The sequence below is a fragment of the Homalodisca vitripennis genome, chromosome 7 (genome assembly GCF_021130785.1).
Source record: "Homalodisca vitripennis isolate AUS2020 chromosome 7, UT_GWSS_2.1, whole genome shotgun sequence".
Lineage (NCBI taxonomy): Eukaryota > Metazoa > Arthropoda > Insecta > Hemiptera > Cicadellidae > Homalodisca > Homalodisca vitripennis.
Window position 1 is genome coordinate 12,983,139 of NC_060213.1, and position 27,233 is coordinate 13,010,371.

Consider the following 27,233-nt stretch of genomic DNA (forward strand, 5'->3'; position numbering starts at 1 on the left):
AGAGTTTGATAACAGTTTAAAACATCTTGGAATGTATTTAGATCATAGTATGAAATTTAGCAAACATATCGAGACACTCACTAATAAACTTAGATATATCTTGTTTATATGCCAGAAAATTTGTTTGGATTTTTCAGTTGTAACTAAAAGAATGATCTACTTTTCCTTGGTGCAAAGTCACTTTTATTATGGAATTAATCTATATTACTTAGCTCCAGAATATATTTTAAGCCCTTTGAAAAAGATTATTGTTAGGATACAAAAAACTCTGTTTTATGATATTGAAATGGAAATGCTTGGTATAATGTCATTTAACTCTTTAGGAGAATTTACAGATTTAAGAAGACACTATTTTGAGGATGAATTTAGAACTTTGATGGATGTTGATTATAATTTAAGGCATAGAAACTTTCGCGTTTAACGTCCCGAAAATAGATATGGCAAAGTAATACCTGAATACAGAATACCAAATTTAATAAATTCATTACCAAGAGAGTTACAACACCTTCAGAACGAATATCAAATAGATAAATGGCTAAAAAGCTATTTCATTTCAAGGTAGTGTATGGATACTTTTGTAATATTCTCAAGAAAATAAAATAAGAAAACAACAAAAAACATACCATCAAGTAATCCAGAAATGCACTTTTAATTTCACTACACTGATTCACTACAGTATTGTGTAGTATATGTGTAACACAACACACATAGAACTTCATACAGTACTCACTCAACCACCACCCATACTGGACTGAGGCCCTCCCAAGTTTGTTCAGTATACTCACAAACAACTTCAAACAAAGCCAAGAAGGAACAATATATATGACACAGCAATAGCCCTCAATTTCAGGCTTTTACCTTATCATCAAAATCTTCAGTCCCAGACTTTCCAAACAATCAAACAAAGGACACTGATAAGACCACACTGCCCCAGAGTCAACTTTCTCTTCCATACATAGACATTCAATAAATTCATTCATATTAGACTTCAAAACATATTTCCACCCTTCCAAATTCAAATATACCGATACATCAAAAAACAATAACAGTTCTATCTACATTTTTAAAACTATTAATATTATATTAACTTTCTATACTTTTTAAGATGATGAAATATGTATACTATAGATTTAAGCTAATTTAATATACGAGTTTAATCATAATATTTACTATATACTCCATATTTATATTGATTTAATTACTATGCATGTTGGTAAAGTGAATATTTATTGTAACTAATATAAATTGTATCTTTTGATCTATTCTTCTCCCTCGATTAGCAGTGCTAGAGGGTTAGATGTAGTTATTTATACACTGTAATTGTAAATCACGTTGATGAAATAAAAGAATTTTGAATTGAATTTTTGAATTAATTGCTAGTATAGAAGCAATGTCTTTAAAACTAAAAGTGATAGGAAATCACGCATCTGTTAATGGCCGAGGAAATGGAGCTTGGTCCTACAGCTCGTCTAAAGAGGAAAACGCATGTTTTATCAAGTACATTTTAAAAACTAAAATAAATTCATTTTAAAAGATGCCTGAGTTGAATAAGTTTTCACCCTATGCGGCAGAGCATGTAATATTTTTGGACTAACATATAGCATGGATAGTTTGAAGTTATCGCTGCAGTGGTGCGGAATTATGTATGTATCTCTGTTTACGGTGGAAAACAGATGATTATATGTAGGAAAATATTGCAGGTTTTGGAATGTATACATTGAGACATAAAGTATAAACAGTGAAGGCTAAGTCAAAAGGTTTTCATTAGTGAAAACTGCCCGACAACTGTCACGACTACCCAGGCCACACATCACTCTGCCTGTTTTGTTTGTAATTTAAAAACTCTCCCAACAGAGTTAACTAGAGCCGTCCCCCAAAATATCAGCCTATACGTCAGAATATGAACATAATATCCAAAATAAACCAACCTAAGCGTATTCTTACATAGAAATGTGGACAAATACCTCAATGAATATATACCGATACTTAGTTTATGATATACACAATTAAAGTATTTGGAACGATCCGAGGTAGAGACCATGTAATGTGCAAAAATCAAACAGATTCCTGAACTATGCACAAAGATCTTCCTACCATTCCCCTTACTTTTGGTTCTGAAATGTATGATACTGGTTTTTTCGGTGTTTAAAGATAAAGACAGATCGGTTGCGAGGATGCTAGGTGGTTTTGCTTGCATACTAATACTAGTGTCGTCAGCGTATTAAAATAAGTGGCCCTTGATCGATTTGTTTATGTCATTTACGTATACAATAAATAAAAGAGGGCCAAGTATAGAACTTTGGGGGAACACCTACAGTTACAGGCATACAGCTAGATTTACCCTTACCGATTTTATTGGCCATTTCAACATATTGAGAATGACCTGAAAGATACAAACGGAACCACTCAAGAGAGAATTATCGGAGAAAATTAGAAGAGTAGGTAGAAAGTACAACATTAGAACACCTTAAAACACACAATACTCTTAGACAAAGTCTCGTAAAAACAAAACCAGAAAATGGAACACAGGATTCCAAAAGCTGTGTTTACAGTATAAAATGTAGTTGCAATAGGGAATACATAGGCGAGACAAAAAGGATAAAAGAGCACAAAGAAAACACAAGAAATGGTCTCACAGAATAGTCAAAAATTGCACACCATTGTTGGTCCGAAGACCATCATATGAATTGGGATGAAGCCAACATAATACATCGGGAACCACATTTATTCAAAAGGAAATTAATTGAGTAAACATACATTCAATTGGCAGACCAAACAATCAGTCAACCATCAGTCAAGATTAAGCCGCTTAGGTTGCCAATTCTAAAAAATGAACTAAAAAGAAAACCAAAAGTATCAAACAGATCAGATATTTGTAATAAACCAATGCGGAGTCACAATATGGTTTTAAGAAGTTCATCTAGCATGAACCAATAATAACAAAAAATGGGCCCATTCCTGTCCCTGTTCCTTCTTATTTCCGCTATCTTGATTTTGTCGGCCGTGACGATTGCCATTGGCTAGTGCCCTCTGGTCAGTTGTAGGTTGTTGGTAGACGAATGCAGACGTATTGTGACCTGTATTCAGTAGTTCTGTTTTAATGATTAGTGTTGTGTATGGTTTTTTATTAAGTGCATGTTTTTAGAGTTAGTGAAGTTGACAAACAACATGATGGTTGTGATTCCTGACTTAGGCGTGTCACAACGCTTTGGTAAGATTTGTTTATTTTAACCTAGTTTGTAATTATATATTAGGTTAGTTATTACCTGAAGAAGAGATCAGATACCAAAACTCAAAACTTAGTGTTACTGATTTCTTGTTTCACTGAACGATGGCAAATGTCCGGAAATATCCTGTTTACTTCGCACTCAAGAGAAATACCTTAGACACCATGAAGGTCCATGTTCTCCAAAAGATGCTGATGATTGACGGTATCAAAAGCACGGGAAATACCACAAAAAATGCTAGCAGTGCTTCTGCTTGCACCAAGAAATTAGAGTGCAATCCTTAGAAATTCATCGATTGCATGAGTGGTTGAACTGTTTTAAGAAACCCGAATTGAGTAGGTGATACTGAAAGGTTTTCCTGGAAAATTCTATTGTGGGTTAAACACTTAGATAATTAGCTCAGCATAGGAAGTATTGAAATTGTTCTATACTGTTTAACCGAAGATCTATCACATTTTTAAAGATTGGAACAACTTTGGCGCAATTTAAAGTTAAGGAAAATATAACTTGGGAGATTCAGTTATTGAAAAGAATTGCCAAAGGATAAGAGAGCGGATAAGCAACCATCCTGATGACTGATGGTGAAATTTCAAATACATCACAAGCGGAACGATGTTTTAGACCTGCGATTACACTCTTAATCTCAGAGGGAGAGGCTGGGGAGTGAAAAATACTAGAGGTACATGTAATTCCAGAGCGAGAAGGCACATATGGTATTGTACTCTAGATGTTTACATCATTGCATACATTTTTAAATGATCCTTGAACCTTGAAGATGTACGATCTGGTTCAGAAACAACCAAATCGTTGCATTCTAAGCCTTCCAAACTTTTATTACTCTTATTCAGACCTGAATAATCAGCAAAAATCTGTCAAATAGCTGTATATATATATATATATATATATATATATATATATATATTTATATATATATATATATATATATATATATATATATATATATATATATCGTATGGGGGACAAAGGCAGCTATCCATAAATAAATAAATTAAAAATTACAATTATTAAAAAGTACGTAAGAACAAAGTTCTTGAGTCATAAATTAAAAATAATATTAAAATCTCCCGTCACAAAGCTAAATCCAAATTACTGAGCCAGTTTAGAGACCCATCCTCTAAACCACTCAGACCAGCTAGACCACCAGAAAACAATCGCAAAGGGCAGTCGTTTACAATGTGCTCAATTGTCTGAGAGTTTGAGCCACAATCACACGTCTGGTCGTCAGTAATACCCCACTTGAATTTCCAGTGATTGCTTCTCCCAACCCCAGTTCGAAAACGATTCAATAAAACCCATTCCTTTCGAGGAATTTCCAAGCCACCCGCTGCTTTCGTAGGATCGGATATCAAGAACTTGTTCCGTCCATCGAATGATTCCCAGGATGACGCCCAGTTAGCATTAGGCGTAAAGTTCTCCTCTATCAACTGGGATGCTGTTCGTAGTGATGGCTTGCGTGATTTGAGCCGGCTATCTTGCTGAGGAAGGTCGCGCGTAACGGGCAATTCGGGATTGGACACGATCTTATTGAACTCTCTCAGAAGAGCCTCTTTGCGTCTAATCTCAGGTGGTGCTATATTGCTCAGCACTGGGAGCCAAGGTGTTGGTGTTGCCATGAGAGTTCCAGTAATTGTCCTCATGGCCCTATTAAGAACGACATCGACCTCTCGCACATGTGCACTATTAAGCCACACAGGAGCACAATATTCAGCAGCGGAGTACACAAGGGACAAAGAAGTGGTACGCAGTACTTTAGCGTTGGCTCCCCAAGTTGATCCATCAAGATGCTGTACTATATTAGCCCTTGTTTTCAGCTTTGCTGCTGTCTTTTGAAGGTGACTTTTAAAAGTGAGAGATCGGTCTAAGGTAACTCCCAGATACTGCGGATGTTCATTATGTTTCAATTTGACACCATCAAGAGTTATATTTAACTTGTAGTTCGCCAGTCTGTTATTTAGGTGGAAACATGATACTTCAGTTTTATTAGGATTTGGATTTAGCTTCCAGGCTCTAAAACAATCTGCGAGGACTGAAAGATCATCAGTGAGTGCCTGTTCTGTTTTCTTTATGTCATTATGTTGGTAGGCTAAGGCAATATCATCCGCATAAATAAACTTTCTGGATAACGTTGTTGGGATGTCGGCAGAGTACACGTTGAACAACAAAGGAGCAAGTACTGAGCCCTGTGGAAGGCCGTTTTTAAGTTGCCTGAAAGAACTTTCCTCACGGCCAAGGCATACTTTTATAAGCCTGTCGCTAATCATTGAATTAAGAAGCCGCAGAAGGAAAGGGCAAGGAATTAGATTATAGAGCTTTACTAAAAGGCCTTTTCTCCAGACAGTGTCGTAAGCTGCAGTAAGGTCTATAAAGGCTGTAGAGGTTTTTGCTCTCCTTTCAAAACCATTCTCAATAAAAGTTGTTAGCGCAAGCACCTGGTCACAGCAGTTACGACCAGGTCTAAAGCCAGCTTGATCTATAGGAATGCTGGCATTGAGAATGGGAAATATTCTATTATAGATCAACCTCTCCAGCAGCTTATAACACACACTCAACAGGGCTATGGGCCTATAGCTCTCAATACGCTCTGGGTCTTTGTTGGGCTTCAAAACTGCGATTATTTTAGATCTTTTAAATGCTGCAGGCAGGTTACCTGTAGCCAGTATTTCGTTGAACACTGTAAGAAGCCAGTATTTAACTTTGATTCCTGAGTACTTTAGGAATTCTGGGAAGACATTATCGATACCGGCTGCCTTCCCAACTGACAGAGCGGAGATGGCCACTTCAATTTCATCAAGTTCAAATGCTCTCGATATTTCCAACGGAGCTTGCCGACTGCTTTTAAATTCGTTTAACTTGTAGTTAACCAGCTTGTCAGATGGGTGGCGAACTGACTTGGACAAAGCAACAATACGCTTTGCTATTGCACAGGGTTTCGGATGTGACAAAGAACTGTTCGTCGAAGGCTTGCCGGTGGAGAGCTTTCTCAAGAGGGACCAAGCTTTACGGCTACTATGGGTGAAGTTAAGATTTTCCATTGTGTGTACCCACTTTTCTCTTCTTGCTTTGTCAAGAGATTGTAGCAGCCGATCAGCTGTTTCTGTGTTCCCGGTGTCATTGAACTCACTGTAAAGGTCCTCACACTCTTGACTCCAACCTGGCACATAGCTCTTTCGAAATCCTCGTGGAATGCACAGTTTAGCAGTAGCCAGGACTAGCTTTGTGAACCGGTCATAGTTTCTTATCGTGGGAGGGATGAACCTGATGCCATCATCAAGTCTAGATGTAAAGGCTTTCCAATCAGCTTTGCTAAAATTCCAGCGAGGCCGAGGGAAGGATCTTACAAGAGGAATCTTGATTCCGACTGAAATAAGCACAGGCCTATGCTGAGAATGAGGAAAGGCACCAAGAACTTTCCTCCCAACTGCTAAAGGCTTAAGAGAGCGGGCACAAGAGCAAAAACATAGGTCTGGAGTATAACCACGACGCCAGCGGGCTGAATAAAAAGTGTGGGCGTCTTTGGCATCATGTATTAATATTAAGTTGTTATTTTCAGCCCAACTAGTTAAACTCGTACCATTGTCGTCATCCGATGAGTATCCCCACGAGCTGTGATAACTGTTAAAGTCCCCAATGTAAAGGACGGGGTGTCCAAATATGGGAAGTACTGTGTCAGACCATTGTCTATTAGGTGGTTTGTAGACATTTACTATAGTTGTTTCTGACACTTTCACCACCAGTACAAAAATATCGTCATCACAGCTCTTGTAAATCGGGGACACATCATCGATGCCCTGCCTAACATAAGTTGCCACTCCGTATTTTCTGTGGCCAATGGCTTCTACAAGTGTATATCCAGGGATATTGCCTCTTGCACAGGTGTTAGAATTCTCAATGTGAGTCTCCTGGAGTGCTAGGACATCGACGTTGTTCTTTATCATAATTTTGCTTAGGCACTCACATTTAGATCTGCTCAGACCCTCGGCGTTAAAATAACATATATTTAAAAGAGAGCCAATATTTAAAAAATCAGTATTTGTTTGGCCCTGAGAAGGACCGTTTGTTTGGTCTTCGATAGCTGCCATAACTGGGAGATCACAAGAGTGACGGTCCAGCTACCAAAAGTTGCTGTTCGTTTAGCGTTACCCAGGGAGCACGTGTAGCAAGCTACGGACGCGAACAACTTCACCCCCCCAATGGTAAATAGCTGTACCATTGTTGGTTTCAATATGAGATCTCACCGATAAATTCTTTGCAAGTAAAATTAAATAATTATACTCTCCTTCCTTATCTTTGTACATTCTCTGTTAAAAAGGCAACGGAAAATTCCGCTGAAGCAAATATAGATCCTTTAACAGTTCCTTCTCATTGACAGCATTTCGAGTCAGCAACCTTGGTCTAGACCCATGCACTCCTCTATAATTTTAAAGGAAAGGCTGAGTATATATTATCTATTTAACCAACTGCTTAAGCGTAATAACTTATGGTAAAAAGCCAATATAAAACAGCTTATTGATATTATAGAAAACTTTTACCAACTTTACAATTTAATTTATTGACTGTAAGAATTAAATAAAAATAAGTTTTTCCGCAGTTCTCTAAGATGGTATGCATGCATAGACACTTTCTAAATCGTAGTTAAGTGCCACAAGGTTTTTCTTTACACTAAACGATAAACAAAATCACAATTGGAATATTTATAATTTTGCGTGTTTTACCAGCTAAGTAAGCAATCCCAATATGCCACTCACATATGTTCTGGACACCCCCCAGAGAAGATTTATGGTTGCGCTACTGTCCTCAACACACAATATTGTCATTTTGTTAGAACTTATTAGTGCGATTAATCTAGCATTCAGAAATAGCCGACCACCAGTTGAAAACATTTTATTTATTGTTAATATTTTATATTACAACCAAATTTCTATCTATATGGCCCGTTAAAACCTAATAATGTAGGAATCTATGCTATGCATCTTTACGCTCATTATATGCTGCTTAAGGCCTTATTCATTAATATTGTTGAAAGCAAAATATTTGAGATTATTGTAGTAACTTAAGTGCAATAACATCTATTTCTAATTTTAAATACAGTTATAAGAGATCCTCGATAAGACCGAATACTGTGGTCCATGCGATAATATTTCAGATTATTGTGTACCGTTATTATAGTACATATATTAAATTTATATGGAGCTAATACTTCGTAAATCAAAACAACTTTTCGGAAATACTTGATTTATACCGAGATTAAAGTTCACTCAAAATTTGACAAAGTTTACAAACTTTAGATTCGATTTTCTTCACACAATCGAACAAATCCAATTAAGAGTCTGATCAAAAATGAATTAAAATTAAAATGAAACTAAAAATGTATACTTCTCCAAAAATGGTTTAAATTAACAAAATAAAATAAAAAGTTCTCTTTTCAAAATATTCAAAAAGTCAATATAACACAAAACTTGATACTAACTTTACGACCAAAATTTAATTCACAATACTTCAAAAAATTGAATTAATTCTCAGACTCTGTAAGATGGGAAACTTTAGAAATTTTAACTACAACAGTATAAAAATAAAAGATATTAACTAAACGCTGGTACGGGACTTACTACTTTGAAGATTACGGAGGCTGATAGGGATTTAATACGCACTGAAGAGAAATTAAATACATGAATTAAATTTAAACGCGATAAAAGAATTACTCTAAATCCCAAACTATAGGGTTAGAGGAAGAGCTGCCGCTTCTCAACAGGACGTGTGCACCTTCTCGTGGAAACTCCAAGACTGCGCTCCCTCTCTCCACCCAACAGGTTCGGAACGTATCACCGTAAATAACACGATCAGCTGATTGACCGGTCTCGAACCAACAAACAATGTCCACGCACCGCGTCTAGTTGACAAAGAGCCTACTTCCTACCGCGATTCAGCATAAATACTTACGACTACGGTACATATTTTTCCCTACCCCGAAGCTGAAATCACAGTAGGAACCTAAACTGTTAAGACAGTCATCCCGGACTAAGTACAATAATTTCCCTCCACATTCACACTTTTAAATAACAATCTTTTGTACTTATCACTACGTGGAGGCCGTGATGTGTAGTCCGAGGGATAATGTGGTAGGGGTTGCCCGATGTCTGGTATGGGTCCCCTGGTAGCCATCGCAGAGGGATGTGGTAAGTAAGGAGTCGAGGCACAGCTCCCCCAATGACCTGGCGGCCGGTGCATTGCGGCGGCCTCGTTGATCTGGTGGTTGGCTGGGTCTGATGCACTAATAGAACTGCTACCTGCTCCTCCAATCTAATAACAATTTCAGCCCGCGAGGCATTGAGCTCTTGGAGGACATTCCTTTTTACAAAATATTCCCTCCGTATAATTGTATGGCTGTCAGTCTTTCACGGTGTTCTTAATCGTACGCCTGCGCCAGTGTCACGAATGTAAACCATTACCAGATGTTGTTAATTACAATACAATCAATTTACAGGGATTACAATGGCACAATAATCAATTGTTTATACACAATAAACCTCATATAGTGATTAAAATCATTATTACCCTGTCCTTCGACATTTGAAGCAACAGGGAAGAAATATCACTATCAATACAACTCATTGTATACCAAAAAATATTACCCTGTCCTTCTCTATTGGAAGGAACAGGGGACAACAATATCACAACATTACTAAAATTACCCTGTCCTTCTACATTTGAAGGAACAGGGAAGAAATTTCATAATCCATCTGTGTATTAACTTCATACACCATTCATGCCATTTATTGTCCCTGAAAATTACATGGTTTACAACAACACTCCTATCACACACTTACACTGGCATTTTATATTATGACTTCTCATTGTTTAGCCATACAATTTGTTGAAATAAAAAACGTCGTCACATCACCCTTTTATATTCCAATATTTATTTTTACTATTATAATAAACTACTTGACTCTCATACTTAACTTGTTTTGTGTTTTGGGCCAAATTAACACATAAATATACAATCAATTCTTGAGGTTAATTTAAAAATAATTATATTGTCATTTTATTGTTTTAGACCCATCTTATGTTCCTTTTCGACATTATAATTGTCCTGAAAATAAAACATACTGACCTCTGCCCCGGGCTAATGTTTATTGAGTTCTCAACTTTCACATTTAGTATTTCAACTTTAATTGTGAAACATGCACTTTCTTCGAAACATGCGATTCAGCATAAATAATTACGACTACGGTACAATTTTAGTAACTTAAGTGCAATAACATACTATTTATAATTTTAAATACACTTATAAGAGATCCTCGAAAAGACCGAATACTGAGGTCCATGCGATAATATTTGAGATAATTGTAGTAAATTAAGTGCAATAACATACTATTTCTAATTTTAAATACAGTTATAAGAGATCCTCGATAAGACCGAATACTGTGGTCCATGCGATAATATTTCATATTATTGTAGTAACTTAAGTGCAATATCATACTATTTCTAATTTTAAATACAGTTATAAGAGATCCTCGAGAAGACCGAATACTGTGGTCCATGCGATAATGTTTGCGATTATTGTAGTAACTTAAGTGCAATAACATACTATTTCTAATTTTAAATACAATTATAAGAGATCCTCGATAAGACCGAATACTGTGGTCCATGCGATAATATTTCATATTATTATAGTAACTTAAGTGCAATATCATACTATTTCTAATTTTAAATACAGTTATAAGAGATCCTCGAGAAGACCGAATACTGTGGTCCATGCGATAATGTTTGAGATTATTGTAGTAACTTAAGTGCAATAACATACTATTTCTAATTTTAAATACACTTATAAGAGATCCTTGATAAGACCGAATACTGTGGTCCATGCGATAATATTTCAGATTATTGTAGTAACTTAAGTGCAATGACATACTATTTCTAATTTTAAATACAGTTATAAGAGATCCTCGAGAAGACCGAATATTGTAGTCCATGCGATAATATTTCAGATTATTGTAGTAACTTAAGTGCAATGACATACTATTTCTAATTTTAAATACACTTATAAGAGATCCTTGATAAGACCGAATACTGTGGTCCATGCGATAATATTTCAGATTATTGTAGTAACTTAAGTGCAATAACATACTATTTCTAATTTTAAATACAGTTATAAGAGATCCTCGATAAGACCGAATACTGTGGTCCATGCGATAATATTTCAGATTATTGTAGTAAATAAGTGCAATATCATACTATTTCTAATTTTAAATACAGTTATAAGAGATCCTCGAGAAGACCGAATACTGTGGTCCATGCGATAATATTTGAGATTATTGTAGTAACTTAAGTGCAATAACATACTATTTCTAATTTTAAATACAGTTATAAGAGATCCTCGATAAGACCGAATACTGTGGTCCATGCGATAATATTTCAGATTATTGTAGTAACTTAAGTGCAATAACATACTATTTCTAATTTTAAATACAGTTATAAGAGATCCTCGATAAGACCGAATACTGTGGTCCATGCGATAATATTTCAGATTATTGTAGTAACTTAAGTGCAATAACATACTATTTCTAATTTTAAATACAGTTATAAGAGATCCTCGAGAAGACCGAATACTGTAGTCCATGCGATAATATTTCAGATTATTGTAGTAACTTAAGTGCAATAACATACTATTTCTAATTTTAAATACAGTTATAAGAGATCCTCGATAAGACCGAATACTGTGGTCCATGCGATAATATTTGAGATTATTGTAGTAAATTAAGTGCAATAACATACTATTTCTAATTTTAAATACAGTTATAAGAGATCCTCGATAAGACCGAATACTGTGGTCCATGCGATAATATTTGAGATTATTGTAGTAACTTAAGTGCAATAACATACTATTTCTAATTTTAAATACAGTTATAAGAGATCCTCGATAAGACCGAATACTGTGGTCCATGCGATAATATTTGAGATTATTGTAGTAACTTAAGTGCAATAACATACTATTTCTAATTTTAAATACAGTTATAAGAGATCCTCGATAAGACCGAATACTGTGGTCCATGCGATAATATTTGAGATTATTGTAGTAACTTAAGTGCAATAACATACTATTTCTAATTTTAAATACAGTTATAAGAGATCCTCGATAAGACCGAATACTGTGGTCCATGCGATAATATTTCAGATTATTGTAGTAACTTAAGTGCAATAACATACTATTTCTAATTTTAAATACAGTTATAAGAGATCCTCGATAAGACCGAATACTGTGGTCCATGCGATAATATTTGAGATTATTGTAGTAACTTAAGTGGAATAACATACTATTTCTAATTTTAAATACAATTATAAGAGATCCTCGATAAGACCGAATACTGTGGTCCATGCGATAATATTTCATATTATTGTAGTAACTTAAGTGCAATATCATACTATTTCTAATTTTAAATACAGTTATAAGAGATCCTCGAGAAGACCGAATACTGTGGTCCATGCGATAATATTTGAGATTATTGTAGTAACTTAAGTGCAATAACATACTATTTCTAATTTTAAATACACTTATAAGAGATCCTCGATAAGACCGAATACTGTGGTCCATGCGATAATATTTCATATTATTGTAGTAACTTAAGTGCAATATCATACTATTTCTAATTTTAAATACAGTTATAAGAGATCCTCGAGAAGACCGAATACTGTGGTCCATGCGATAATGTTTGAGATTATTGTAGTAACTTAAGTGCAATAACATACTATTTCTAATTTTAAATACACTTATAAGAGATCCTTGATAAGACCGAATACTGTGGTCCATGCGATAATATTTCAGATTATTGTAGTAAACTTAAGTGCAATGACATACTATTTCTAATTTTAAAATACAGTTATAAGAGATCCTCGAGAAGACCGAATAATTGTAGTCCATGCGATAATATTTCAGATTATTGTAGTAACTTAAGTGCAATGACATACTCTTTCTAATTTTAAATACACTTATAAGAGATCCTTGATAAGACCGAATACTGTGGTCATGCGATAATATTTCAGATTATTGTAGTAACTTAAGGGGAGGCGGTACCCCAGAAAAATATTTTTTTTCACATTTTTTTTTTTATTTTTTTAAAATGTTAAGCGGCTTTTTTCTGCACACAATGATATATAATACATGTATATTTGAAAATTGTAAACCTACAGAAAAAAAGTTTTAAAATATGCTTACATCATGTTTCAGGAAGAAATTTGTGACAGCGCTTGCGTTTATTCACACATGTACTATTATACATATGACCTTTTATTTTTGTGTGCTATAATTTGCTTTTGTTGTGATGGCAGGCCTGAACTAAACTTCTATTTCATCAGCTTTGAGTTCTGCTTCTGACTTTATACTGTTTGTTTTATTGTTTTGCTTAGTGTTTTGGTGCTTTGTGAAGTGATATAGTGAGTGTTGGTTAGTAATTTATATTTATTATTGCTAACAAGATTGTTTATGTATAAATATGCCTCGTGTTAAAAGTAGTTATGCTAAACCCCGTAAAGGAGTTGGTGGTAGGAAAAGAAAACCAGCCAGTCCTAACCCTAATGAGATGTCAAAAGATGAGTCTTACCCCTAGGCCTGAAATGTCAACACAATCTCAGTCAAGCTCTTCAAAGAAAAATAAACATAGATAAGTATGAGATGTTTAATTGTGATGAAAACTATGACAATGAAATTATTAACATGCAAATTTTATCAGATCAACTTTTTAGTTCATCACTTGTAAAAAATTGCAAGAAAAGTGGTTTACAAGTGCGTGCTGCTCAACATTTTGGCCTGGCTTTTTGAGATGGAGATTTATTGTTGCCATTGTAAATATGTACATAAATTTAATAGTTCTAGGAATATTAATTTAGAAAAAAAGACTCTATTTGATGTAAATATTAGACTAGTGTATGGACTGAGGTCTATCGGGAAAAGGTATGGCTGCAGGCAAAAAGTTATGTGGCGTAATGAATCTTCCGCAACCTCCAACAAAACCGTTTCGATATAATAAAATTTTTTAAAAGACAAGGCTAAACAGGTAATGGATGAATCCATGAAAACTGCTGTGGATGAGGCTGTTGAGGAAAATAAAACCTTAGGTAAGAACGAACGCGACTTAAAAGTAGGTATTGATGGCACTTGGCAACGGCGTGGCTTTAGCTCTCTAAACGGAATTGTTACTTGTACAAAGTGTTGACACAGGAAAAGTTATGGACATAGAAGTGTTATCTAAATTTTGTAATTGTTTGGACAAACAACAACATGAGGCTATTTGTTCGGCAAATTATCAAGGCTCGAGCGGAGGTATGGAGTCAGCTGGAGCCTTAGCTATTTTTCACCGATCAGTAAAATAAGTATAAATGTTAGGTACTTAGAGTATTTAGGTGATGGAGATACAAATAGTTTCAAAACTATTGCAGACAGTAAACCTTATGGTGAAGTGGAAATACAGAAACTGGGAGTGTATAGGCCATATTCAAAAGAGAATGGGGTCTAGGCTAAGGAAACTAAAAAGAGACTCAAAAGGCGTAACACTTTCTGATGGCGGCAAAACTAGGTGGAAAGAATAGACAAACAGATGGCATAATTGATCAATTGCAAACCTATTATGGAAATGCTATTAGGAAAAATACTGATAACCTACAGAACATGAAGGCAGCGGTTTGGGCCATATATTTTTCATAAACTTTCGACGGACGACAATCCTCAGCATGGCCTTTGCCCGTCAGGAGAAAATACATGGTGTAAATACAACAAGGCAAAGCACACTAAAGAGCCATATTCTCATAAGAACACAGCATTCCTTCAGCTATAATGTTAGCCTTGAAAACCAATCTTTCAGGCTTTAGCAAATCCTGACCTTCTTCGAAAATGTTTACACGGTAAGACGCAGAATGTCAATGAAAGCATCAATAATGTCATCTGGTCTAGAGTGCCAAAAAAAGATTTTGTGACATTGAACACACTTGAGTTTGGTGCTTATGATGCTATTTCTACTTTTAATGATGGCAACATAGCAAAATGCAAAATGCTTAGAGCAGTAGGCATTGAACCTTGCAAGAGGACAATTGACGCAATGAAAAGTTTTGACTACGAGCGAGTGCGACGAGCAAATTGTGCGATAAGTGACTTTCAAAGACAAGCAAGGAGACAAAAACCAGGAATTTTAAAAAGAAGGATTGAGGAGGATTTTGAAGAGGAGCCTGCATATGATCCAGGAATGCACTAATGCTACGGTAAATAAATTGCATGTTTTTTTCTATAATTTTTGTTATTGTTTACTCTATTTGTGGCTGGGTATAAGTTCTATTTCATAATTTTCTCTGTTATTTCTCTTATAAATGTATTCTAAACTCAAAATGTTTGAAATAATATAGCCTAATTAATTTTTTTTGTATTATCTTTCACTCCGTTTATGACTATAGGCCTAACCCCGCATCGCGTTACTTTTGATATACAAATTTTCCAATATAGATAATTCTAAATATTAAAAGCATATATAGCCTATTCTATTAATATAAAGATCACATTTAATTATAAAAACCAATTACATATCATATATAGGTAAAAATATTATATAACATAGCTAAATAGGTCATTATATTTCGTTTTTTTTGCGATTTTTCCCGCAAATTTACTTTTTTACAGTTTTTGCACACAAAGGTACACGTTTCTCAGAAACTACTTGGACAATCAACTTGAAAACTTTTTACACACATTTATATAGGTATTTTGGCACCTACTGAGTTTTTTTGAGATGCCTCCTATTATAATTAGGTACCTAAAAAAAATATTCTAAATTCCAAGTTTGATATTTCAATATGGGTTTGAAAAAAAAATCATAAAAAATTTATTTTTTAAGATACAAGCACCAAAAAAACTCAGTAGTTGCTTAAATACCTATATATGTTGTATAAAAAAATTTAGGTTGATTGGTCCATTAGTTTCTGAGATAATGGTACCTATGTTAACATTACAAAGATTAGGGGTACCGCCTCCCCTTAAGTGCATGCATTAACATACTATTTCTAATTTTAAATACAGTTATAAGAGATCCTCGAGAAGACCGAATACTGTAGTCCATGCGATAATATTTCAGATTATTGTAGTAACTTAAGTGCAATGACATACTATTTCTAATTTTAAATACAGTTATAAGAGATCCTCGAGAAGACCGAATACTGTAGTCCATGCGATAATATTTTAGATTATTGTAGTAACTTAAGTGCAATAATGTACTATTTCTGGTTTTAAATACAGTTATAAGAGATCCTCGATAAGACCGAATACTGTGGTCCATGCGATAATATTTGAAATTATTGTATTAACTTAAGTGCAATAACACACTATTTCTAATTTTAAATACAGTTATAAGAGATCCTCGATAAGACGGAATACTGTGGTCTATGCGATGATATTTGAGATTATTGTAGTAACTTAAGTGCAATAACATACTATTTCTAATTTTAAATTCACTTATAAGAGATCATCGATAAGACAGAATACTGTGGTCCATGCGATAATATTTGAGATTATTGTAGTAACTTAAGTGGAATAACATACTATTTCTAATTTTAAATACAGTTATAAGAGATCCTCGATAAGACGGAATACTGTGATCTATGCGATGATACTTGAGATTATTGTAGTAATTTAAGTGCAATAACATACTATTTCTAATTTTAAATACAATTATAAGAGATCCTCGATAGGACCAAATACTGTGGTCCATGCGATAATATTTCATATTATTGTAGTAACTTAAGTGCAATATCATACTATTTCTAATTTTAAATACAGTTATAAGAGATCCTCGAGAAGACCGAATACTGTGGTCCATGCGATAATGTTTGAGATTATTGTAGTAACTTAAGTGGAATAACATACTATTTCTAATTTTAAATACAATTATAAGAGATCCTCGATAAGACCGAATACTGTGGTCCATGCGATAATATTTCAGATTATTGTAGTAACTTAAGTGCAATAACATACTATTTCTAATTTTAAATACACTTATAAGAGATCCTCGATAAGACCGAATACTGTGGTCCATGCGATAATATTTGAGATTATTGTAGTAACTTAAGTGCAATAACATACTATTTCTAATTTTAAATACAGTTATAAGAGATCCTCGAGAAGACCGAATACTGTAGTCCATGCGATAATATTTCAGATTATTGTAGTAACTTAAGTGCAATAACATACTATTTCTAATTTTAAATACAGTTATAAGAGATCCTCGATAAGACCGAATACTGTGGTCCATGCGATAATATTTGAGATTATTGTAGTAACTTAAGTGCAATAACATACTATTTCTAATTTTAAATACAGTTATAAGAGATCCTCGATAAGACGGAATACTGTGGTCTATGCGATGATATTTGAGATTATTGTAGTAACTTAAGTGCAATAACATACTATTTCTAATTGTAAGAGATCCTCGATAAGACCGAATACTGTGGTCCATGCGATAATATTTCAGATTATTGTAGTAACTTAAGTGCAATAACATACTATTTCTAATTTTAAATACACTTATAAGAGATCCTCGATAAGACCGAAGACTGTGGTCCATGCGATAATATTTGAGATTATTGTAGTAACTTAAGTGCAATAACATACTATTTCTAATTTTAAATTCACTTATAAGAGATCCTTGATAAGACCGATTACTGTGGTCCATGCGATAATATTTCAGATTATGTTCGGTTTTCTCTTGCCGAGTTTGTCTCTCTCTCTCCACTTCACAGCACAAAGTCTAGTAGTCAAGGATAATTTCATTAATGTACTTTCCTGCTGTTTCTGATGACATACTGCTCTTGCTCTCCTGTGGCTCCTTTACTGTGGTAATTTCTTTTCACGTCCCATCACCTCTTATATATTGTATTATATATTAATATGTTCTATTACTCCCCCATCTTCCTTATGTTATTTTTTTAACTGTGTAACTATGTACGGTACTGTTATTGTAACTATTATTAAGAATAACACACTTATTTTGCGTTAAAAATATAAATTAGTGTATTCAGAACAGACTTATTGTAGTTTATTTATGTTTATTACCTTATATTCTCAGTGTATGCAGTAAACGTTAAACAAACTGAATATTTTTTTTTATTGTAAGATTTTGTGACATTTTTTATACTCTCGCTTCGTATTGTTTAAATATTAAGGGACAAAATATAGTATTTATATATTTATGCCACAATATTTATATCATATTTCCATAATTTGTGTTTGAAGGGATCAGAAGTGTGGTTCTAATATTACCTTTCCCGTTGTATCACGGCAGCATTAACAGATTATAATTGTACGTTCGTCAAAATATGTATATGTCATATCGTGCAAATGTGTCACTAACTATATCAAATACACCATCCGGAATAATGTAGCGGAATCGACTTTCTGCAGAACATTAACGCCCGGTAAACTATCAGGAAAGGTTAGTAAGGAGATGTACAAAACTGTAATCCGATCATAACGAATCTTTTTAAAGCTCTATCGGATATCTGTTACATTTTTTACTTTGCTGTTATCAAGAAATAATATTTTGGCAATCAGGAGGAATATATATTTAAAATTTAAAAGTCGCCTCAAAGCTTTACGTTTGAAATCGCAACTTTGTTTTAATTAAAAATTAACTAAAATATATTTTTTAACTTACTTTTGATTTTTTTGTACGTTCAATTTTTATCTGATATATTCCATAAAATGATAGCATTTCCTGTTATTCGATATCTAGTTTTACAAAAAGATTACAAAAAAAGACAGATCAAAAATTTAATGGAAGTTTACTGATGAAATTTGTAAATAGTTTAATTAAAAATTTTGTTTAACACTCAAATTAAAACAAATAATATGTTACTCGTATTTAAAAAAATTAAAAATAAAAATGAAATTTCTATGTTGTACAAGAGACACTTATAACGGGATATGTCTCATAAGTAATAATTTAATATATCCTAGATATTCCTTTCAATGCATTCATATCTGGATATGGATATCGAATGTCCATTTACGATGGAAATATGCTACCTGTGACAAGAGACACGTATAACGGGATATGTCTAATAATTAATAATTTAATATATCCTAGATATTCCTTTCAATGCATTCATATCTGGATATGGATATCGAATGTCCATAGACGATGGAAATATGCTACCTGTGACAAGAGACACGTATAACGGGATATGTCTAATAAGTAATAATATAACATATCCTAGATATTCCTTTCAATGCATTCATATCTGGATATGGATATCGAATGTCCATATACGAGGGAAATATGCTACCTGTGACAAGAGACACGTATAACGGGATATGTCTAATAAGTAATAATTTAATATATCCTAGATATTCCTTTCAATGCATTCATATCTAGATATGGATATCGAATGTCCATATACGATGGAAATATGCTACCTGTGACAAGAGACACGTATAACGGGATATGTCTAATAATTAATAATTTAATATATCCTAGATATTCCTTTCAATGCATTCATATCTGGATATGGATATCGAATGTCCATATACGATGGAAATATGCTACCTGTTACAAGAGACACGTATAACGGGATATATCTAATAAGTAATAATTTAATATATCCTAGATGTTCCTTTCAATGTATTCATATCTGGATATGGATATCGAATGTCCATAATATCCGATGAAATATGCTACCTGTCACAAGAGACACGTATAACGGGATATCATCTAATTATTCTTCTAATTTTTCTAACAAATTACTTAATATTTCTACTAAATCTATTGATATTTCTATATATTACATATAAATAAGCTGAGCATTAGCAAAGCATTACGAGCCTTACGACTATCCAGAACGAATTCAGCCGTGAACATGAAATTTGGAAACCTTCCAATTTACCCAATCACTAAATACCTCTTCTCTCCGAATTAGTCAACATCCATCTGTGTGGCCTAATATTTCGGTATAATATGGAAAAGGGCTACGTTTTACAAGATATATGTATAACGGTATATGTCTAGTAAGTAATGATTAAATATATTTCAGGTATTCATTTTAATGCATTTATATCTTTATTTTGAATATTGAATGTTAGCATATATTAAACATATGCTAATATATGTGAATAAGAATAGACCCGAGATGGAGAGGTATTGGAAAAAGCATTACAAGATACTGTATTCACTCGTATATTCAATAAATTATCAGAGTGGCATTCTCTAAACTCGTAGAACCTGATATTCTAAGCCATAAAATAACATCGGGCAGTTCCGCTTATTTTTAAAGGAGCTGCTATAATGATCTGTTTTATAATATATCAATGCTACAACTATTTACACAATAAGCTATATATATTTTACCTCGTTTTAAAGAATAACCTTCAGTTGACAAATTTTAAAATAAAAACGGAAACAATGATACAGTTTTTACTTTAGTCACTTAACACTATACCGTGTATTCCGAACTGTATACACAATGAAGAGATCTATTAAACTGTAAGAGATATACAAGTATGTGCGTATTAACAAGACCAACAGACCAACAGGTTCATTATTGGTTGCGTCGTTCCATTATTTCCATTTAATCTTTGCTGTACCCGTACAGTATACTACACCTCCTCAGTGCGCATACAATTTGGAACACAAGGTATATTAAGACTATATGACATGCACATCTTTACCAGTTGAGCCATCTTTTTAACTTTAAAATGTCCACGTTTTTGGGAGAAAGTTCCTAAGCTCGTCTTGTTCACTTAGGTCAAGAAGATGAGGAGATCCCTCATGGCACTTAGTTCTAAAAAGATCATTGCGCTACTTCCAGAGTGACAGGACTTGTGTTAGGTAAGGTTTGGAGTAAGTGCGCTCTTTGTTGAGGTACCACGAGGAGGAATAACAGGCCCTATCTTCATCTCTTAGGCTGCTATGTTAAATCCTCTTCCAGTCAAAATGGCCAGGGAACCGAACCTCTAACTCAGTCCAACGAATAAGCCTTCAACAATAAGGAAGCCACGTAATCTCTAACAGTGATTCTACTCAAGGAAACTGTTCTTTTAATAAACTTTTCAAATCCTACATCTGGATATTTATGGTTAGTACCGGTTATTCTGACAAGTATAAACCAGCCAAAAGAAAAACCAACCTGAGCTTTTCCAAACACGCAATAAACCATGTAGTAATCACGGTTGTGGATCGATGATTGACTATTTACAAACCATATAAAATAGATCATACAGACGATAAATCCATTTTAGAGATAATGTATCTGTAGTAAGAAGCCTTTATATAATCCGAATGTTGAGTTTAACTCAATTTCACCCTCCACGCAATGTACCATCTGAAATCTGAGACTGTCATTAACTTGACTCCAGGAATCTGGAGTTTACCTTTTACTGAAGAAATCTAAAAAATATCTACGTCGAAAACGTTAAAAGGAACTGTTTTTATTGTTTCTACATAAGTACAGTCCGGTCAATTTAGCCCAAAAGTAGGGGTAACCTTGCATTAATTCCCAGAAAGCTGAAAATTTGCAAAGATTTTAGGGGCACCATTATTATGAAATTGTGAAAAGTCCCATTCCATCCCATGTCCGCAAAAACTTTTATTCAAGGTCAAATTTTGTAACAATGTGCTTTTTTAATTTTTCTACACAATAGTTGGTAATTGTAGATCATGGAATTATCTGCGAGAATTGTCCTTACACTTTTTTTCATAACAGTAACCATTTTTTAGAACAAATAATCACAGAACTTTCATATGCTGTACTGTCCATAATAAGCATGACTGAGCTGTATATGATATCATTGGGCTTGTAATATAAGTAAACGTATAGGTCTGCAAGACTAATACATTCATATTGAACGATAATTCTGAGAATATGATGTTAAAAAATATGGAGAATTTTAAGGGATCATGTGCCCTTGAACTACATCTGCCTGCCATTCCATCGTTCGCGATGCCGTTCCGTCTACCTGCTTTTCTGAGGTCGCAACTACCGTTAGTCTTGAAAATTCTTTCGTAGTGAAAACACGTAGTTACTTCAAATATTATCTGCGCTGTATTCACTTTTTGTTGAAATTATGTAGCAATTCTATTTTATTTGCACTAATCTTTTATCTTCAAGTGATTTAGTTACTTTTGATTGCAGCATGAAGACGTTAATTAACGGGAGTAATCAAATGGGGGGATAAATTTACTGATTACTTGAAGAACGTAAGTTCAGTGACAATTCATGTGCAATGTCGAAAACAATACACTCGAAAGAGTACAGTCCCAACAGGCATAATGAAGAGGAATCAGCTAGTACCTCTAACAAAAGTTCTCCTCGTACTAGAGCACTTGTAAAGTGAGTTATATTTTTCTTTTAAAAGTTGTTATTTATTTTGTGGCGATGATTTGAATGAGGGGTACGAAATAAAACAAGCACAGAAATCTCGTCATCAAATGTGTAACGTTACAAACTCTTTCATTTAAACACTCAGTAATGAAGGCAGCTTAGTCTCGTTCTGATGACACTGCAAAAAACTATTGTTGCCTGCATCGGGTTTAAACACGATTTAGTTTCTGCTGAAGCTAAGTACCATAATGATTGCTTTGTTTCATTTTTAAAGCTGACCACTGGAGGTCTGGTCGGTCGTCCTCAAGATGAAGCATTAAATGTCGCCATGGAGGAAATATTTTCATATATTGAAAGTAGTGATGAGCAAGATTGCGTTAGAGGAATAAAAAAATATTTGTACAAATTTAAGTGTTGATAACAGAACAATTAAATTACGATTTAAGTTAAATTATGGCAATAGAGTCATTATTATTGAGAAACGAGGACAATTAACATTTGTATGTTTTGTTAGTAATTATTGTGATATTATCAGTCAAGCAAGCTGGTGTGAAAAGAAAAAAAAACTTAAAGGCAAAGCAGAGCGATTGAAGGCCCTAGCAACTGTGGCAGCATTTATTCGGGAAGATATTCAATCGTGTACTGTTTTTACTTGCTATGACTGACTGTGATACATCAGCAATGATTCAAAGGAGTAAAACAACAATTTTTAATTGTTTTGAAAAAGAAAATGTTATTACTAGTGCACAAGCTTTCAAAGATATCAACTCTTCACCAGAAACTCACCAAAGGAATTTGGTTTCTTATGTCGGTATGGAGCTAAAAAAACTACTTCCAATACAAATAAGAACAAATAATAGTATTTATTTTCTAGGTAGCGGTGTTATAACAAATAAATATGTTTGGATCTTGCACCTGGTACACAATCACTATTCCTCGATAAGCGGATTGTGATAGTCCTTACCACTTAGCCTATTAGTGGCCTGGTACATGAAAAGCTGTAGCTTGGTAAACTAAACAACTGAACTGAATGTTGGTCGACTTCTAATAGTAAGCTATTTAAAGCGTTATTAAGTTTGGTGCTTGAACCTGGTACACAATCCCTGTTCCTCGATAAGCGGATTGTGGTAGTCCGCACCACTTAGCCTAATAGTGGCCTGGTACATGAGCAGCTGCAGCTTGTTAAACTAAACAACTGAACTCAATGTTGGTCGACTTCTAATAGTAAGCTATTTAAAGCATTATTAAGTTTGGTGCTTGAACCTGGTACACAATCCCCGTTCCTCGATAAGCGGATTGTGGTAGTCCGTACCACTTAGCCTATTAGTGGCCTGGTACATGAACAGCTGCAGCTTGTTAAACTAAACAACTGAACTCAATGTTGGTCGACTTCTAATAGTAAGCTATTTAAAGCGTTATTAAGTTTGTGCTTGAACCTGGTACAATCCCCGTTCCTCGATAAGCGGATTGTGGTAGTCCGTACCACTTAGCCTATTAGTGGCCTGGTACATGAACAGCTGCAGCTTGTTAAACTAAACAACTGAACTCAATGTTGGTCGACTTCTAATAGTAAGCTATTTAAAGCGTTATTAAGTTTGGTGCTTGAACCTGGTACACAATCCCCGTTCCTCGATAAGCGGATTGTGGTAGTCCGTACCACTTAGCCTATTAGTGGCCTGGTACATGAGCAGCTGCAGCTTGTTAAACTAAACAACTGAACTGAATGTTGGTCGACTTCTAATAGTAAGCTATTTAAAGCGTTATTAAGTTTGGTGCTTGAACCTGGTACACAATCCCCGTTCCTCGATAAGCGGATTGTGATAGTCCGTACCACTTAGCCTATTAGTGGCCTGGTACATGAGCAGCTGCAGTTTGTTAAACTAAACAACTGAACTGAATGTTGGTCGACTTCTAATAGTAAGCTATTTAAAGCGTTATTAAGTTTGGTGCTTGAACCTGGTACACAATCCCCGTTCCTCGATAAGCGGATTGTGATAGTCCGTACCACTTAGCCTATTAGTGGCCTGGTACATGAGCAGCTGCAGCTTGTTAAACTAAACAACTGAACTGAATGTTGGTCAACTTCTAATAGTAAGCTATTTAAAGCGTTATTAAGTTTGGTGCTTGAACCTGGTACACAATCCCCGTTCCTCGATAAGCGGATTGTGATAGTCCGTACCACTTAGCCTATTAGTGGCCTGGTACATGAGCAGCTGTAGCTTGTTAAACTAAACAACTGAACTGAATGTTGGTAGACTTCTAATAGTAAGCTATGTAAAGCGTTAGTAAGTTTGGTGCTTGAACCTGGTACACAATCCCCGTTCCTCGATAAGCGGATTGTGATAGTCCGTACCACTTAGCCTATTAGTGGCCTGGTACATGAGCAGCGAGAAAAGGAGACTATTGCACACTTGGATATGTTCAACTCCATTTCATTCTCCAAACACCACCGCAGCACAATGTTCAAGTCACTCCGCAGCGTCTCACAGTCATAGTCCATTGTCGCTTCCTTGTATACTTTGGCTATCTTCTGCAAACAGTAGTAGTCTAGAGTGCTTGACAGCAAGTACTAGGTAATTAATAAAGATTGAATATAGTACGGAACCAAAAAGAGAACAATGTGGCACTCCTAAAAAGACGGGAAAATCATTTTGTTAAAATAAACAACTGAACTAAATGTTGGTACGATATCTAATAGGCTATCTAATGCGTTATTAAGTTTGGTTCTTGCACCTGTTACCCAATCACCGTTCCTCGATAAGCGGATTGTGATAGTCAGCAGCACTTAGCCCTTCAGTGGCTTAGCGCTCGAGCAGCTGTAGCTTGTTTAACCTACAGTATTATCGTGCACTTTCTACTTCAATAATAACTCAGCTATGCTACATGGTCACAGTTTTAAATAAATCATCCCTAAAGTCTATTTCTAATATATTTGGATTTCTTTAATGCAATGTTTATTGTCAGGAAAATACAAATAAAATAAAAAATTGTTAAAAATAATGGAAGGAAAATTACAAACTGAACTTATTTTAGATACATGAAATTATTTTTACTTTTATGAACTATTTTATTCTATCATTCTATACCGTAAAATAAATTTAATTAGTCAAATAATTATATAAATGACAAAGGTTTCCGTATGAAATCTTTTCGTTTGGACATTTCGAGTCAATATTGTGAGATTCCAAGTCGTAAATTTCATAGTTTATCGTGCAATATTCTGAAACGATTAAAGTTATATAAGCGTGTGCAAATATCACTAAAATTATGTATAAATGCCAAAAAAAGAAAAGTGTCTTTTTTTTATTACATGTCTATTTTAGAAAACTCAGGAATTAAACATTATATGTATGTACTTTAGAACGAAATGTTATTCAAAATGTCACGGTTACACCTTTATTTAGTTTATGGATACGTGTGCGCGTAAAACCTGAGACTTAAATAACACGCGGACCTTTACCTAATAAATACCCCGTTCATGTAGCCATCTCTTAGATAGGTGGTGGTGAAAGAGATGAGCATTCTCGTATAAACAGCATCTTTTCAAGCTTGTAAGCCGTTTCAACTTAGGTATGTTGAGCTAAACTTTAACTGTAAGTTATACAAGTCTGATTGTTGAGTAGTTACCATGGGCGTGTAAAGTCTAGCAGTTTTCATACATTCAAGTATCATAAGAATTGAATATGTTGGTGGTAATGAAATGATCCCGCAATATAAGATTTACTAACTAAAAAAAACATTTAATATGTATACAAGATATGTAATAGTTCTTTTCTCAACCTCATATTTCAAAAGGAAGGGATGGTCAAAAGGTGAGCCTGACTATATGAAGAAGGCTCTAACCTGGTACACGGACGGGTCAAAGACTCTAAAGGGTACTGGGGCAGGGGTCTGGGGAGCTAGACCGAGGGTTAACTTAAGCTTTTTCCTAGGTAAACTGGCAACTGTCTTTCAGGCTCAAGTTACAGCCCTTACGGAATGTACAAGAGTTAATGTGGAAAAGGGCTACAAAGACAAAACCATCTACATTAACTCGGACAGCAGGGTTGCTCTGCAGGCCTTGGCCAACCATAACTGTAAATCGAAGACAGTCTGGGAATGCCATAAGGTCGTGAAATTGCTGGCGAAAACCAATAAAGTTATTCTAACTTGGGTGCCTGGACATAGAGTAATCACAGGTAACGAAGGGGCAGACAGTTGCGTTAACTTGGGAGCCAACTGTCCTCTTACCGGTCCTGAAGCAACGTGTGGGGTCTCATATAACTTAGCACGTAGATCAGTTACCAAGTGGATGGTTAACAAACACCTACAACATTGGAGAAATACTGATGGGAATGTACAAGGCTGAACGGAGATCCGAAAGGTGACTGGTTTTATTACAGGTCATGGGTTATTCCGAAGCCACCTGAACAGAATAGGTATTCCAGTTCAGGAAACACTGTGCAGGAAATGTGGCGAGGCTGACGAAACAGCCAAGCACGTCATTTTTAATGTCCGGCATTATAGAGCAAACTCTCAAGATCCCTAGGTGTTCTTATGCATGCGGAAGAGGGGTTGGAACAGGAAAGCATTGTTCAGAAGATCTCATGGTTTTGTAAAGGCCTGGGATTTGATACAGCTTAAACCTGGGAGAGGGTG